This window comes from Tenrec ecaudatus, unplaced genomic scaffold, assembly GCF_050624435.1.
Source record: "Tenrec ecaudatus isolate mTenEca1 unplaced genomic scaffold, mTenEca1.hap1 Scaffold_1815, whole genome shotgun sequence".
In the NCBI taxonomy this organism is placed as follows: Eukaryota; Metazoa; Chordata; class Mammalia; order Afrosoricida; family Tenrecidae; genus Tenrec; species Tenrec ecaudatus.
The window spans coordinates 1-12,895 of NW_027458084.1; the positions used below are offsets into that span (position 1 = coordinate 1).

Below are 12,895 nucleotides of genomic sequence, written 5' to 3' on the forward strand. Positions count from 1 at the left end.
ATGCTGCCATCATCATTTTCAAAGCATTGTCTTACCCCTTGAGCCCCTGATATCAGCTCCCCATTTCTTCCTCCTCCCTCCCCTGTACATCCTCCCTCACAAACCCTTGATAAATTATGGATTTTTATTTTCATATCTTACATTATCCTCCATCTCCCCTCACCCACTTTTCCATTGTTTATACTCCTCATAGAGGTTTCTAGATTGATCCTTGTGATCAATTCCCCCTTTCTCCTCCCCTAATCCTCCCAGTATCTCTAATCTCATTTTTGGCCCTGAGGGGTTTATCTATCCTGGATTCCATGTGTTTTTCCAGGCTCTTATCTGGAGCCAGGTGCATGCTCTGATCTAATCCAATTTCTAAGGTAGTACTGAGGTCATGATAGTGGGGTGAAAGAAACACCAAAGAGCTAGAGGAAAGTTGTGTGCTTCATCGGTGCTATACTGCATCCTGACTAGCTCATCTCTTCCCTGTGACCCCTATGTGAGGGGATGTCCAATTGTCTACAGATGGGCATTGGGTCTCCACTCCATGCCCCCCACCCCCATTCTCATTGGGTATAATTTTGTTCTGGGTCTTAGCTGAGTGTTAACTTCACTGAAAGCCCCATTTGAGGCTTTTTTTTCTGGCCAAGAATGTTGAAAGTATCATGAACTCGAGAGAGAGGATCTTGAAGAATCAATCTACTGTTGTTTTGGTAGAAATATAAATTAGTTAGGAAAATGTTATACTTTGTTCACCTGTAACTTAGCAAGAAATGCTCCATAACTCCAACCCCAAGTTAACCCCCTCCACCTTGTCTCACTGATTCTCCCATGACTGTGTGCAGGAGCAAGTTATCATGGGTACTAGCTAAGCCAAAGGCTTATCTCAGTGCATAAAGTTCTCTCTCTCCTTGGCATTAACTGGCGCCTATATACCCGGCCTTTCTCACTGATATTTAGGGCTTTAGAAATGGAAGCTCTGAAAAAAGAGCTTACTTAAAACAAAATTATTTTCATAGTTTGTAGCTTTCATTCCAAGATTTATGTCTGTCTTAAAAAACTGTTTCACTCAGTCTATGTGTATGTTAGGCCAGGGTGACTAGAGAAATAAACCTAGTGAACTCATATATGTTTAAGAAAGGAAGTGGTGTTAACAAACCCAGGGACAAGGGAACAACAAGGAATCCAAAATCAGTGGCAAGGAGGATTTAAGATGCTTGGTAGGGATTGATCAATGACAATGTAACTGAGAGGAATTACTAAAACCAAAATGGAGGCTGAGCATGATAGTGGGGCAAGAGGAAAGTAAAAGGAAATAGAGGACAGAGCTAGGAGGCAAAGGATAATTATAGAGATCTCAATGCAGGCATGCATATATGTATATATATATATTTATATGCGATGATGGGGAAATAAATCTATGTGCATATATTTATTAGTTTCATATTAAGGTAGCCAATTGACATTGGACCTCCACTCAAGTACTCCCTCAATGCAAGAATACTTTGTTCTATTAAACTAGCAATCCATGATGCTCACCTTCCAACACTATTACTGAAGACAAATGGGTGCTTAATTAAATGTGGTGAAGAAAGCTGATGGTGCCCAGTTATCAAAAGATATAGTGTGTGATGTCTTAAAGGCTTGAAAGTAAACAAGCAGCCATCTAGCTGAGAAGCAACAAAGCCCACATGGAAGAAGCCCACCAGACTGTGCGATCACGAGGTGTCAAAGGGATCAGGGACTAGGCATCAAAGAACAAAAATTCATATCATTGTGAATGAGGCGGAGTGCAGATTTGGGAGCCAAAGCCCATCTGTAGGCAACTGGACATCCCCCTACAGAAGGGTCTTGGGGAGGAGAAGAGTGCAGGGTGCAATGTAGCAAAGATGGAACATACAATTTTCCTCTAGTTCTTAAATGATTCCTCCCCCCACCTCTAGTTCTTAAATGCTTCCTCCCCCCATCTTATCATGATCCCAATTCTACCTTACAAATCCAGCTGTACACTGGTACAGACAGGAACTGGAAACACGTGGGATCCAGGTCAGATGATCCCTTCAGGGACAATGGGAGAGAGGGGTGATACTGGGAGTGTTGAGGGATGGTGGAAATTTAAAGGGGAACCGATTACAAGGATCTATATATAACCTCCTCCCTAGGGGATGGGCAACAGAAAAGTGGGTGAAGAGAGATGTCAGACATTGTGAGATATGACAAAATAGTAATAATTTACAAGCGTTCATGAGTGAGGCAGGAGTGGGAGGGAGGGGAAAATGAGGAGATGATGCTAAGGGCTCAAGTAGAAAGCAAATGTTTTGAGAATGATGTTGGCAACAAATGTACAAATGTGCTTGACACAATGGATGGATGGATAGATTGTGATAATGTTGTATGAGCCCCCCCCCCAAATGATTTTTAAAATAAAGATAGGTAGTGTTTTTCTAGAAATATGTCCACTTATTCTAAATTTTCAAATTCACTGTTGTGATCTTCATAGTTTTGGTTCTGTTGTGATATTGGATTTTTTATTTCTTATTCTTTATATTTGCTTTTCCTATTCCTTTTACTTTAATTAGTTTACCAGTAGTTTGTCAAATGTTGTTAATATTTTTAAAGAATTAACTTGTCTTATGGATTATTTCCCTGTTCCTTTTCATTTATTTCTGCACCATTCTTTAATATTTATTGCCTTCTTATGACTGATATTTTACATAACTCTTTTTGTTCTAATTGTTGAAGGTGTTGTGTTACCATACTGACTTTGCTCTCTTTTTTGATATCTTCATACATTGTTCACAACAAGTGTTCTTAGTACTGCTTCTGCTGTGTACCAAAGCTTGTGGTATGCTTATTTTCATTTTTGTAAGGAATTTAAAACCTTAATCCCTTAATCCTACCATTTCCAAGCAATTTAATGCACAAAATTTCTCATTTTCCATGTTAACTTTTTATTCTTTTATCTTCCTATTGTTTATATCTAATTTCATAATGTTGTGAAGTAAAAATTTTTATTTATAATATCACAAATTAAAAATTATTAAGCCTTCATTGTAGCCTAACATGTGGACTATTCTGAAGAATGGTACATATGAACATGAGAAGAAGATACATTGAGGTTTTCCCAGATAGCATGCACCCTATATGTCTAAGAGGTCAGTAATTATAGTATTTAATTCTTCTGTTACTGTATTGATTTATTATCTAGTTGATCTTTTGAGTTGTTCTGTAAAACCCAGTGAGGTGTATTTAACTCTATTCCTGTAAAATTATGTATTTCTCTCTTTAAGTCTATAAGAGTTTGATGAATATATCTTGAGGGTCTGCCATTGAATGTATATATATTCATTAATATTTTTTTCTTCTTGCTCTTTTGTTCCTTTTATCATATGATGCCCTTATTGGTCTCCCATTAAAGATTTGGTCTTGAAGTATATTTCACTATTAATTTGTATAGCCAGTAACAGATTTCAAAATTGTCATTGGTTAATATTGCTATCCTTGTTTTTTATTGCCATTTTCTTGATGTATTTTCTTCGACCTTTGATTTTTAGATTCTATTTCTCTTTATGTCTCATTTGTGTTTGTTGTAAGCATAGATTTATGGATCAAGTTTCCTTACCCATTGTGCTTCTCACTGCCTCTTGAGAGGTACATTGTATCCATTAACATTCCATTTCATTATTGATGTGTATGCATTTATTGCTGTCATTATGCATTGGGTTGTCTTTATGGTACCCCCGCCCCTTTGTGGAATTATTGTGTTTTTTCCTCAGTTTTCTTGCCCTGAGTTCATTTTCTTATCTTTTCTCTTAATTTTTGTCTTTTTTTGGTTATTATTTTGTAAGGCTTCATGCTTTGCTCTTGCTGTTTTTCTTTTGGATTAGCTTTATTTTTTCTTCTTCATTCTTTCCATTTTACTTGAGAATCTTGTTAATAATTATATGATTCCAAACAATAATATTGCATAGAAAATCTTTTCTGGATCATTCTAAGGGAAATTTTTTGAATAAATATCTATTTTTGAGTATTCATTAGGATGAAAACTTTCAAGATACATCAGAGGGTGTGAAGAAAATTTCCACTCAGCATGAGAATATTTTCTTTTTGCATTAACTTTTTCTAACTTTGACAACAAATGGCCTAGTTAGTATCCTGGAGTGAAAACAGATCTCATCAATACCTATTATTCTGAAGTCTGCCTTTGGATCAATGGTGACAGACAGACAAAGCCCATTCCAATGAAGAGAAGGCAGATTCCAATACAGGAAGTTTCCCAAGAGCCACTGTGCACGGTGTCCCTAGAGAGGTACTGACAAGTTGGGGAAACCACAGCTTCTGAGAGGAAAGCATCACTGACTACATTCCCTGGCATCTGCTGAAAACATGGCCTAAAGAACATTTTGAGAAATCAGTTTGCAATTTCCTCCTCTTGTGACACATTTACTATCCTTTGGAATCAAAGATGTCTTCCAATGAGTGCTTCCTTCGTTGTGACTCCAATGAATGATCTTTCGAATGACTCAACCCAACAGACAGGTCATTCAGTTCACCTGTTCCCAGTGGCAGGGGTCTCTCTGTGCCTGGAACCTTTGTTTCTGCATACAGGGAGACAATGGGTAGCAAGCATCACTAAGGACGTGTCAGAAATTTAGCCCCAGAAGTCACCACCATTGTTTTCTCAGACATAGAGATCATTAGTCATTCACTGCCAACAGTGCACAGAGAACAATGCAGAAGGAAATCTTCATAGACCTGACCCTGGACTGTAGGAGGTCACTGAGTTCAGTACATTTGAAATCATTCATTGCACGCATGAATCTGGACATGCCTGTATTTTATTGTCAATAGGTTTTGAGTAACAGATAGGGTGAGAATTATCATGATAACCTATTTTTCAAGAAGGAAATTGGGTTCTATAGGATGAAAATGAACTCTTAGAGTCACTTTACTATTTGTATTGCACACAGAGAATGCTAATTTCTCCTTCAGGTCGGCAGTGAGGAGAAAATTTAGAGAGTAAGAAAAAGAAAAAAATGTCCGTCGACATGCTGAGAGATGAAAGACGGAAGGAACCCTGATTCCAAAAGGAAATGCTCCATCATCTATCTGTGCCTGTCTAGGGCTGGATGTGCGCGCTCAGTGAGTTCTGCGCGCCCCCTGCTGCCCAGTGTCTTCCCTGCAGGGGAGGTTTGTGTCTGGGCTCACACTGACTTCCCCTCACTGTGTTTCCCTTGCACAGTAATACATGGCCGAATCCTCAGCAGTCACGGAGCTCAGCTGCAGGGAGAACTGATTATTCGATGTGTCTCTAGTGATGGAGAGTCTGCTTTGGAATGATGGGTTATAATTTGTACCGCCACTAGAGCATATCCATGCCATCCACTGCAGCCCTTTCCCTGAGGGCTGGCGGATCCAGTGCCAGCAGTAACCACTGCTTGTGATGGAGAAACCAGAGACAGTGCAGATGAGGGACAGCTTCTGGGAGGGCTTCACCAGTCCTGGACCCGACTCCTGAAGCTGCACCTGGGACAGGACACCTGCAAACAAAAACAGATGGTCCCCATTATTCACTTGAGTTCACAACCATCCCCACAGACCCAGGTCAGATATCTGAATCTCCCACCTTGGGGAACTGTCAGGAGGCACAGGAGAACACACAGCAATAGCATCTTTAGACCACAGCTCTGCATTCCCAAGAGACCTGAAGGCCTGTCTGAAGAGAACTGATAGCTTTCCTGCCCAAGGGAAATTTATCCTAGTGCCCGAAGAATGATTTGCATGTGAGCGAGCACTGTCTTTATAAACAGAAAGTGATAGAGACCAGACAACCCTCTACCTCCTGAGCCCATGCTAGGGTAACTGTGTTTGAACTCGTATGCATGTTAGTCTATAATGAGAGAGCACTTGACCTAAGCGGTGTGTATTAAAGATAAAAGGAAAACCAAATATTTCTGAGCTCAATATTCTCTCCCTCCAGCCCCTCAAAGTCTCTGCCCTGCCTTGGGCTCCTGTATGTCCTGTGCCCCAGAGAGTGGACAGACTATCATTTGTTGAAAACATCAGGTGGACACCAGGGTATCTTCATCACCCACGCTCTCCAAACACCTTTTCTTTCCAAACTAACACTTCCTTATCAACCTCCTCAAAGTCTTCTGGGGTTTTCTTTGAGCCACTGCCATCACCAACTCCAGCACTCCTACCAACAACACGTCTCAGGTTTTGATAACTAAGGCCAATCTCAGTGTAAATAAAGAGATGCCAGTGTCATAGGGTCTCAGGGAGGAGGTTTCCAACTGGAGAATGTGGACCCCAGAAAAGAAAAGTTTCAACTCTATAACTTCTAATTGATGCAAGACTGTGAGATGTCAGTCACTTGGTTTTCCAGAGCACATCCAAAATTAGGGCAAAACCTGTCAGGAGTTCAAGTGTAAAGATACAGCAGAGAAGTGAGTGGAAATTCAAGTTATCAGGGGGGCAGAAAAAGAATAATGATATTTCAGGTTTTGAAAAAAAGACACCTGCTTGAGACTCAACAGGCACCCTGGATTAAAATAAGGTCTATTCAGGCAACTAGTCCTCAAAATTTAGGGGACAACCATACATACTGTTTTAAATGCCCCTTTCCCAGGGGATTCTGTTCTATATGAAATGTGAGCATTTCCAACCAAAATCATCCTCTTCATTTGCACGCTGGGCACAGCCCTCTGAAAACTACTCAGAGATCTAAAGCTTGTGTTTATTTCCTAGACTCAAGGAAAATTATTCACCTTAATGCCTATGGAATCTGTGGGATTGTCTCTAGACATGCAGTTTACAAAGCCATTCCCCATTCAGATTCCTTCCTCATTTCTCTCCCTCATATCATAGATTATTTCCCCCAGATTAGGGTTGGCCATATTAATTTTCTGGTCAGTTAGAATATCTTTAAATTTCTACATAAATATATATTTCAACACTGTGAAAATCTGAGCATAAGATTATGGTCACCTGAAATTCTTTGGCCCAGAATTTGCAGAGGGATATTAGCCATAAGATAATATTGCTGCACATATACTTGACAATACAAATTAAATAGGAAAACTTAAAAAGAAAAACAACCTATCACTTCCTCCCACACAAGCATCAGAAATCCCAAACTCGAACCAGACACCAAAGACTATAGCTATATTGGTGAGAATATGATGGCATGTTCAATGTCTTTGCCATTAGGGAATTGTAAAGTATAACAGTGACATACCATATTGTTTAAATGAATGAATCAAGCAAACATAAAGGGCAAACTAATGATGCCTTATGTTGTTTATTGTTTTGATAGTTGTATAAAAGACACAAAATCATAAAGTTCTCTAAAATCTGGTCAGCTGTTTTAATTTTGGTTTTGTGTTTTAATGCACTGTGGTCTTAAATAAGTGGTAAAAGAGTTTGATGATTTTCACAGTATCTGTTGAGGACTATTATAGTTAGGCTTGTGTCAACTTGGCGGGGTAGTGTGCTTAGTGGTTTGGTAGTTGGCACCTAGTAATTCCTCATCATGTGAAAGAACACAATTCAATCAATTCCATAATGGGGTCTGCTGTGCGTAGCCAAGCAGTTGTATGATTAGGGTAGAGTGTACCTCCCTTACTCAGGACACAGCTCTGAAGCAACTGGAAAACAAATATTCTGTGTGAATGTTATCTACTTCCTTTATAAACAGATTGGTAGGGAAACTTGTTCCTTTCCTTCTGGGTTTGGATCCTGCATCTGGGCTCTTCAAGCTCTAGTTTTTGAATTTGACCGAAAGCTTGAAATAACCCCCGCCAATCCTGAGAGTCCACAGTGGCCTGGTATCTGACATGTGATCTGACCTTGAAGTAATATACATCTTCAATAACAAGTATGACTTGTTTTTATTTACCTGCCTTTGAAACTATCATCAAGTTGTGCTCCAGCCTATTGTAGATTTATCAGCCCCTGAAGCTACATAAGTCAGGAGAAGCCTAACTAAGACTCGAGGACTTAGGGTCAGAATGGAGGTGCCCACTTCTACAACTGCATGAGCAGTTCTCTTTATCTCTCTATGCAGCTCTGGTTTTGTTCTTCTAGTGACCTTATCCTTACATAGATGTTGAATGTTATCACGTTGAATTTATCATTCAGTTTAGAAATGGCAAGATTTAGAGTCACTGAGTTTTACAATAAATACCGTGACATGCTCCTCCATTTATTTCTGTTATATTTCATTTACTACAATAATATTTTAAATTTTATATGGGGTTTTAAATATGTATATTGTATAATCTCTTATACCTTTCATTTTATGAAGCACATAATCTTGCTTTTTATTTTCCAAAAACCATTTTTGGGTGTGATAATGCAGATATCGTATAATTCCATAGCTCAATCACATCAAGACATATTGTACATTTGCTACCACAGTCAGTTTCAAAATATTTTCTTACTTCCTAAACTCTTTAATATCAACCCCATCTTACTCGGTCTGTCTCCCATAGCCCCACCCCACCATATCCTTCAGGAACCCTATTTTACTTGCTGTGTCTATAGGTGCATCAATCCCAGGTTTCATATTCTGAGAAAAACAGAAAAGATAATAATATAAATTCAGTAGGGTTACCACCAATGACAAAATACATCTGAGTAGAGTATACCCAATATGAAACAGAGGGAGAGAGAGAGAATGTTGAAAACCAGATCAGGTCTGGCTCATGGCATGGAGGAACTTGGAGCTGTGTGCCGGGCGCTGGGGTCACGCTGCGTTGCTGACCAGAGGCTAGAGCCCCTCCTCTGCCCATGGCGGAGTGGCACCCAAGCTCCTGACAGGGGACTGAGGCGGCTAGGGACGTCGGGGCTCCGGAGCCAGGCACTGGGCCTGCTTTTGCAGCCGCCTCAGGGGCCAAAGAGCACGAACCCGTTCATGCGCGCGCAGGAGGAGGCCTGGCGGCGCCGCAACAAGACTGTCCTCACATACGTGACCTCGGTCGCCATGGCCATGCTGGGGGCGTCCTACGCAGCGGTGCCCCTTTATCGGCTCTATTGCCAGACTACTGGACTTGGAGGGTCAGCTGTAGCTGGTCATGGATCTAACCAGATTGAAAACATGGTGCCTGTTAAGGATCGCATTATTAAAGTCACCTTTTTTTTCTTTTTTAAATATTTTATTAGGGGCTCATACAACTCTTATCACAATCCATACATATACATACATCAGTTGTATAAAGCACATCTGTACATTCTTTTCCCTAATCATTTTCTTTTTTTTCTCCTCTTTTCTTTTTTTACATTTTATTAGGGGCTCATACAACTTTGTCACAATCCATACATATACATACATCAATTGTATAAAGCACATCTGCACATTCCCTGCCCCAATCATTCTCAAAGCATTTGCTCTCCACTTAAGCCCTTTGCATCAGGTCCTCTTTTTTTCCCCCGCTCCCTCCCTGTTCCCCCCTCCCTCTAAAGTAACCTTTAATGCGGATGTGCATGCAAGTCTCCAGTGGAACTTTAGACCTCAGCAAACGGAAATATATGTAATGCCAGGAGAGACGGCACTGGCATTTTACAAAGCTAAGAACCCGACTGACAAGCCAGTCATCGGGATTTCTACATACAATCTTGTACCATTTGAAGCTGGACAGTATTTCAATAGAATACAGTGCTTCTGTTTTGAAGAACAAAGGCTTAATCCACAAGAGGAAGTAGACATGCCAGGGTTTTTCTACATTGATCCTGAATGTGCTGAAGATCCAAGAATGGTGAATATTGATCTCATCACTCTTTCTTATACTTTTTGTTGGAGCTAAAGATGGCCATAAATTGCCAGTTCCAGGCTATCATTGAAGTCAGCAACTAAATCTGCGTCCCATTTGTGATTTTTGAGAAATCATGTGTCTGACTTCTCAGAGATGAAATATTTCTACTATGTTGTATTTAATTATTGTGTACTGGTGATGGTTCAGCTTGCTTCCTTCCATGCCTGGACATCTTAACCACATTTAAAATCGAGAAAACAGGTTTAGCTTTTACCATAAGGAATCCACTTAAAGAGTGCCTACTTAAGAGTGACTGCCACCAAACTCTTAAGAGCTTGATAGTAGTAAGTAACTGTTTAGCTTTAAATATAAATATAAATATATATAAAGAGAGAGAGAGACTTAATGGTACGGCTTAATTCATTAGATTGCTTCCAAATTTTGGCCCTTCATACTTGTATCATTTGAACACTTGATGTTTATTTTTGGCTGTGCACCAGACTCTGAACAGGTTGATTATTAAATCTCTCAAACCAGTGGTGTTACCTGCCTTCAGTGTGAATAGTCATTATTGTTAGTCCTTAACATGAAAGAGGTGTGTTACTTGCTCAAAGATTGCATGTTTTCTTCAAATTCTTATTTGTTTTACTTTTAAGATCTAGGACTGCTTTATATTGATTGTACCATGTAAATAATTAGGTTGCAATTGTGGTACCATGAAATCTCTCTATATATATGATTAACTATGATAGTTACAAGTCCTTCAATGTTAAAATATGTGTGGGGTTGTATACATATACTGATATCGAAAGTCTACCTGTAAACAAACTCTAAAGACACATTAAATTATTTTAATAGTTAAGAAAAAAAACCAGATCAGACCCAACATGTATCAGTAGGGGGGTTAACTGAAAAAGTTTTAACCATTCAAGCCAGGTTTATCATTTTGTTCTACTATAATCATCTCTCCAATGCAATCTGATTAGTAACCAGGTGATTCCCATCCCTCTATTATGGACAGAGGGTAATCACCTGAGGTTTATTGCCTCGGTAGATCTCATAAATGTATCTTGCCTTTAAACATGTATCTTCCATTCTTTCTAAAGTTTAGAATAGTGTTATCATCTATTTCCTTTGAATCTGGTGACCCTAGAAAGGGACAATGCTATTTCTACTTTATCCTTTCTTTATTCTGTGAACACAATGATATCCCATCAAGATAATGAGGGGTTTATTGCTCATTCCTCAGATATATTAATGTATTTCCTTAACACTTGGAAACTTGACTTGTATTCACGCTAAAAGCTGCTCAGGTCTCATTCAAAATCACTAAATTTTAATGATATACCATGAAGTGTGACAATTTTATTTTACCTCACTTTCCCTAGATATATTATCATTTATTTTCTTAATATATTGAAAGCTGGTGTGTATTATTGTTAAAAGCTGTTCTCATCTCATTTAAAATCACTAAAGTAAGCTTTAATTGTATCAGATGAATTGTGATGATTTTATTTGTATAAAGCCTTTATTATTTATTGGTTCCACATTTTTCTGCTTACTGATAACTATTTAGCTTTTCTTTTATAATTGTGATTTGTGTTTATTGAATTTCTGGGGTCAGGCATGGATAAAAATCCAACTGCACTCTCCAAAACGCTCTGTGCCATCAGACACACACTGGGAAGTGGCCCACTGAAAGGGTAGTGGCAGCTCCCAGACTTCTGTGAAGCAGCAGGGGCCCAGAAATGCCAAACCCCACTGTCCTGCTGGGCAGAGTCCTGGGTGTGGTGTCTGAGAGGAGTGCTTGGGGGCTGTCTGCTCAGGAATGATGTCTCTGTCCACTTCCATAGGTGAATCCTCATTGATGCTGAGAGACAGCGGCATGGAGTCTGAACCCTGCCATTCCCGGCTTTTGCTCAAGGATCCTCCAGATGCCCACCCCAGTAAATCCCCTAGTTATACTGCCAATCTCTTACTGAATCTGTTCTAGACCACGTGGTACACAGGGTGGAAGCTCTTGTCAGTTTTTCCCTGTGATCTGTTATCTCAGGCACAGAGAGAAGAATCAACTCTGAAGGTGCTGACCTAAACTGGGAACAAGAAGAGAATGTATAATTAGGAAAATATAAAATATTGGAAATAGGACTTCATTTTTAAGCCTCATCCTGGAAAGAATACAAAAACACATATAATCAGATTTTCAGTGGTTTATTTTTGTTGTTTTGTTGTCTGGTTGCATACTGTTGCTTTGTTTTCCTCTGTCTTGTTTTCGTGCATGTTAGTGTCTCCACAGGTCTGTCTGAATAGGACAGGCTGGATGAACTATCTGTAGGGAAAAAAACTGGACCGACAGTTCTGGGGGGACTTTGGGTGGGGGGATAGGGGGGTAAGGAAGTAGTGTTAACAAACACAGGGACAAGGGAACAACATGGGACCCCAAATGGTAGAGAGGGGGGAATGGCAGGCCTGGTGGGGAATGATCAAGGGTAAGGTTGTGTAGACAAGAGGTATACTCTAGCCCAGGTGGCAACGAGGCATGGTAGTAGGGCAGGAGGAAAGTCAAGGGAGATGGAGGAAAGAGCTAGGAGTCAAAGGGCATTTATGAAGGTCTAGGCAAAGACATGTACATGCAAATATATATAGGAGGATGGGGAAATAGATCGATGTGTCTATATTTATAGGTAAAGCCCTGTCTATTAAACAACTCTTCCCCCCTCCTTGCTCTGCTGTGTCTCTACACGTGAAGTCATGACACCTGACTGGTCTGCACTCTTCTGAACGTTCTCTGTCAAACAGAGTCTCTCTTCAGAATCTTGCATTTCTCGCAGAGTTAAAACCTTGTCTTGTCTGGGGACCAACTTTTCTAGTTGGCAACTTCTTCCCTGAAACACGGTGGCACTTGACTCACTTGACTTACCCTGAGGTTTTCCTTAGCAATCAGGCACTGGATGAAGTGATGGTGTTGCTTGTAAGAGCGGTGGGGTTTGTGATGATCTTGGCCAAGGTGGGGAAAGACATGGCTGATGAACATTAGTAGGGAGTCAATGCCAACTGCAGACATCCTGCCAGAGGCCTCAGGGCATATGTACATTAATGAAATACAGGGACAAGAGTGAAGGGCAGTCTCTGGTCGAGCTTACCGCTGCCTGTCC

The 12,895-nt window shown here is 40.1% G+C and overlaps 1 pseudogene; it reads left to right on the forward strand.

Moving 5' to 3' along the window:
- Positions 1 to 8,698: 8,698 nt before the first annotated feature.
- LOC142436146 (cytochrome c oxidase assembly protein COX11, mitochondrial-like) lies at positions 8,699 to 9,828 on the forward strand (annotated as a pseudogene).
- Positions 9,829 to 12,895: the final 3,067 nt, after the last annotated feature.